The sequence below is a fragment of the Penaeus chinensis genome, chromosome 38 (assembly GCF_019202785.1).
Source record: "Penaeus chinensis breed Huanghai No. 1 chromosome 38, ASM1920278v2, whole genome shotgun sequence".
Lineage (NCBI taxonomy): Eukaryota > Metazoa > Arthropoda > Malacostraca > Decapoda > Penaeidae > Penaeus > Penaeus chinensis.
Genome location: NC_061856.1, coordinates 3,571,467 through 3,575,771, shown reverse-complemented (window position 1 = coordinate 3,575,771; position 4,305 = coordinate 3,571,467). Strand labels below are relative to the sequence as shown.

Below are 4,305 nucleotides of genomic sequence, written 5' to 3'. Positions count from 1 at the left end.
CAATAAAATATAACGTTAACACTGGCTATAACTATGCTGTAGTTTGAGAACCACCGACTAAGAAACTGAAATTAACGCACATAATGATATCATTCTTCATAATAATAGTGATTGCGATGACAGTAAAACTAATTAAAGCCATGGATATAGTTGTATCATGTGTCATTGATAGTAATACATTACAAATCATAATGTGGTGTGGTAACGAAATTGAAACATGACTACTACTTCTAACATAATATATGATAAGAAATACTCAATAAATGATCTTCGGTTATCATTGGTTATCCTTATTAATAATATATTTGTGCAAGGTTCCGGTGAAGATCATTCAAGAGATACGGTTAAATGTACAAATATTGTTAATAATGATAATAACCAAAATGATAATGACAATGGTAGCAATGGTCTTCTAATTATCCAAATTATGGTTATGATTATGAAAATAAAACCACACATTTTCTACATTACTTTTAATATCCTTGGACTTTTTAGTGCCCTTCTTGCAAAAAAAAAAAAAAAAAAAAAAAAAAAAAAAAAAAAAAAAAAAAAAATATTGAAGAACAAATATGTTGACTCACTTTGTTGAAAATAAACAATTTAGAATGAACAAACGCCAGAAGAAAATACTAGATAATGTTATCCTAAAACATAGCATATAAGATTCAGCAAAAATCTTTCTTTTTAATAGCGCGGAGGTCAAAGTACACAATGTTCATATTACAGATTCATATACCTGTAAACAGACTGGAACGAGGGCGGTCTCAACTGACTTCACGATGCGTGTAAAATGAGATTGAAAAAAAACAACTTGTGTAAAGGTACAGGGCTGTAACTGAGGGGAAGAGAATTTCATATAACGCATCCTAAGGAAGGTTATTTGTGTTCTTAACTATCTGTAAAGGATAATACTCTGCTGCTATCAGACAGGGCCTTACAGAGACAAAAGGAAAACACACACACACACACACACACAAACACACACACACACATATATATATATATATTATATATATATATATGTTATATATTATATAGATGTTATATATTATATAATATATATATATTTCATATATTTATGTGTTATGTTATCGTCAAACGGGGTAAATAAAAACAAAATACACAAACTTTGATTTACTGATCAGTGTAACAACTATAGAACTTAATACTATACCTTATTTGGACAGGTACATAAAACCCTTTTAAATGGCACAAGAATCAATTTTTTATCCTTTGATGTTTACGTAATATTAAAGAAAACATACATTTTTTTTTACCCCCATTTTCGGGGTAATAAAAAACAAAATACACAAACTTTGATTTACTGATCAGTGTAACAACTGTAGAACTTAATACTATACTTTATTTGGACAGGTACATAAAACCCTTTTAAATGGCACAAGAATAATTTTTTTATCCTTTGATGTTTACGTAATATTAAAGAAAACATACATTTTTTTTTTACCCCCAGAGATGGGGTAAAAATGATCCATTTTCGGGGTAATAAAAAAACATAGCAAAATCTTACACACTAATGGAAATAAAACATCACTGATGGTTATCATAAATGAGCAACTGAATAGAGTTTTTCCTATATATAATGCAATGAGTATAGATGTGTAAGAAGTGGCACATCAAGAGTTTACTAAATTATATATATAATTTGCATAAACATTTTTCACATAATATATATCCGTATCCAAAATGGTTCACATTAATATCTAAAATTCACATCCACACTGTCATATCCAATATGCAGAATCTCAGAATCACAAGGAAAAGAAAATCTCTATGATTGTACTATTACGCGTAGAAAGTAAAGAAAAGTTTTAGTGCACATCTTTTTTGGGGGAGTGAAATCCGTACCTCGATGCAGCTTTGAACATTTCAAATACTTTGAGCTCTTCAGCGAAACAGAATAGTGGCTTTCCGCGTGATTTGTTCTCTACAATGGGTGTGGCTGGACCACCAAAGATATAGGACACAGGTACAATCTCACAATCAGACATGAGGGGCCAATCCCAACGCAAACACTTGGGGTCACTAGAAGGCACTGATCGTTTCAAGAACTTCATTTCAATTTCACTCATTTCACTGTCCTCTGTCTCCTTCAATATTTTCTCAACTCTTCCCCAATAATAACTGCATGGCTTGTCATAATACACTGCATAAAACATGTCCTTTTCAATGTCTTTCTTTTCAGGCAACATGGCCCTTAACTCTTTTCGTCGCAATGACCGACTGACTGTATTCTTTAGTCAGTCTTGGTTTTCATCATCAATGTCTGACAAATCACTAGAATCACTTTCAATTGGGCTTGGGCTATCTGTATCAGAGTCTTTGATCACTTCTGCCTGTTTTTTCTTTGCCGTATTTTTCTTGCTCTCCTTTTCCTTTTGTTGCTGTAAAAACTTCTCATCTGATATCACAGCCCCATGCATAGAGACTTTGTGTCGTTTCTGTAGCTGGGATGAAGTGCTTGGTCGACCTCTTGATTTAATAATCTTCTCAAAACTGGTCTCATCCTCTTTGCAAACAAGGCTGATTTCGAACCGCATTCCTGGAGGTGCATGCTTCTGTAAGGCTCTCACTAATTCCTGTGGGGATGCATGGTCGAGAGCAGAGGAGAGAGATGTGGTGCTCGAGGACGTGCCTGGTGATGTGAAGCTCAGGCTTCGTCGTGCATTTTGTTTCCCGTCTGTAGATACCAGTGGTGTAGCAGGTGTTATTCGTGTGCTAGATGTGCTTGGATGATGGTCATCTAGTGTAGTCAATGAGACCTCCAGGTTGGCATGTTCGGTGTGCTGGTCATCTCGTTGGTTTGTGAGAACTGGTGATCCGTCATCACTGATTGGCTTGCCAGCTGCAACCTAAGCATTGTAGCTTACTAGCTTAACTTTATCCAGACGTTCTGCTTTATACTTTGAACCATCCACTGGATAAATCCCTGTAGCACGGAAGCCAGCTTTAATGTTATTCTCATTAAGACCTTTCCGCCAGAATTTACTGATGAGGTTTCCGAATGCTGCTTTTCGCAGTGGTTCACGTGCACCTGTTTTGTGAACTTGTTCTGTTTGCTCTCTTTCATAGTAACTCTTCAATGCATTGAAGCATGAAACATCTAGAGGCTGTAGGACATCTGTGCAATGAGCAGGCAATTTCAGAAGTGTGATATTCTCTTTCATGGCCAGTTCTATTGTAAGAACTGACATGTGGGTAAGGTGTCCATCGAATATCAGTAACAAAGGGCGTATATGTTTAGTTTCATCAACAAACTTCTCAAACCAGTTATGAAATATTGAGGTTGTCATCCAGCCACTTTCACTGACTGAATAATATGTCTTTGGCAGCACTTCATCACCACGCCAGTTTTACATGATATTTTTACCTCTGAATACAATTAGTGGATCCAATGCTTCGCCATTGGCACAGCAAACTGCAAGGACAGTGGTGTTCTCTCTGTTGCTACCACAGGACACTCTTACAGTTTTGCACCCAACAGGTCCGATTGTTTTCCATCTTGATGGGTCTGATGGAAACCCACTCTCATCCAAGTTCCGGATGCTTTCAGGCCTATTTGCTATGCCCAGTTGGTTAACAGTTCTTTCAAGTAGTGAGTAGAATTCATAAATTACAAATGGATCTGACGTCACATTTTTTCGAGCAATTTGCATTAAGCCAGCTTTTTTCAGGCTTAATTTATGTCTCCTCATGAAGTTGTTGGCCCAGTCACCACCTGGTTTTTTATCGTCAAACACATGTCCTAGCTCATTTGCTTCAAGATAATAAAAAACAATCACCTTTAATTCTTCCAGTGTAGGCCCAAAACCAAGCCCCGCCATCTGTCTAATGCATGTGGCCAATTTCTCTTCTGTTGCAGCTGACAGTCTAGGTTTACGTCCTCTTTCCCCAAGTTGTACCAGTCCTTGGCTTTGTAGGCAGCGCTTGCGAAGCATTGAGACAGAGATGTGGTACTTTTTAGCTGTACTCCTCACAGAGGCACCATTCTTGACTTCCTCGATTGCGACCTGAATGGAGGCCTCTGTGTAGAGCTTAGGTTTGGGCATGTATGTCCTCGGCATCTTGACACTGTTGACAAAAGAAAGGACTGTCATTATATTGTGCTAATTCATGGCTTTAAAAACAAGTATTTATTTCACCATTATATAAGTGTCACTCTCAACAATGGGGTAATAAAAAACAGGTGTGGGGTAAAAAAAAGTTACTGTTTTTTATTTTTATTACCCCATAGAGTTGGCTGGATATTCTCTTCTATGCAGCTTTATTGGCCATGCCTCTCACAAG

General features: G+C 36.7%; 1 pseudogene; it reads right to left on the bottom strand.

The window, feature by feature from the left end:
* Positions 1-1,714: 1,714 nt before the first annotated feature.
* Positions 1,715-4,082, bottom strand: LOC125045911 (annotated as a pseudogene).
* Between the last annotated feature and the right edge of the window lie 223 nt (positions 4,083-4,305).